Below are 645 nucleotides of genomic sequence, written 5' to 3'. Positions count from 1 at the left end.
ATACAATCACATGAAACTTCATGATATTAAGAGGTTGTCTATATCTTGTCTTGAAAAACTTTTGACAGTGATGAGTGTCAAGAAATGCGACTTCCATCATTCTGTCTACAGAAGGGTCATATAAAGGCAGCACCTTTTATTCCAGCAAAGTTACAGAATGTGTAATTTAAAAGTTAATTATCTGCTGAAGCCTGAAACTGTTAAATATTTCCCAGGCCCAAGATAAAAACACTTTTTTTTTTTTTTTTAATGGATTTGACACAGTCTTCAGCAAAAGAGCAAAGCATTTACAGGCAGTGTAGATATTTAGGACAATATACATAAAACTAAAGCCAGGAGAATCAAAGCTAATTTAATTTTAAACTCAGCCTGGTTTACTTTTCAACTATTGCCTTCAGAAGAACAATTTCAGTTAAGGACTGCAGAACAAATCCAGCCACAGGAAATGTGATATGTGTATGTGGGTGAAGTAGGAATAAGGTGGGGTGAGAGAAAATTGTTCTGGGACAGAGCTTAGGAGTAAGAACTGAGGAAATAGGAAGAACAATTCTTAATCTTGTAGATGATTCATAGCTAACAAATTAATAGCAGAAAGTCAGACTCATGATAGCTTAATCTACAAAGAGGTCTATAATGACTGTAATC

Source organism: Anas platyrhynchos, chromosome 2 (assembly GCF_047663525.1).
Source record: "Anas platyrhynchos isolate ZD024472 breed Pekin duck chromosome 2, IASCAAS_PekinDuck_T2T, whole genome shotgun sequence".
Taxonomy (NCBI): domain Eukaryota; kingdom Metazoa; phylum Chordata; class Aves; order Anseriformes; family Anatidae; genus Anas; species Anas platyrhynchos.
Note: the sequence above shows the minus strand (reverse complement) of the source record.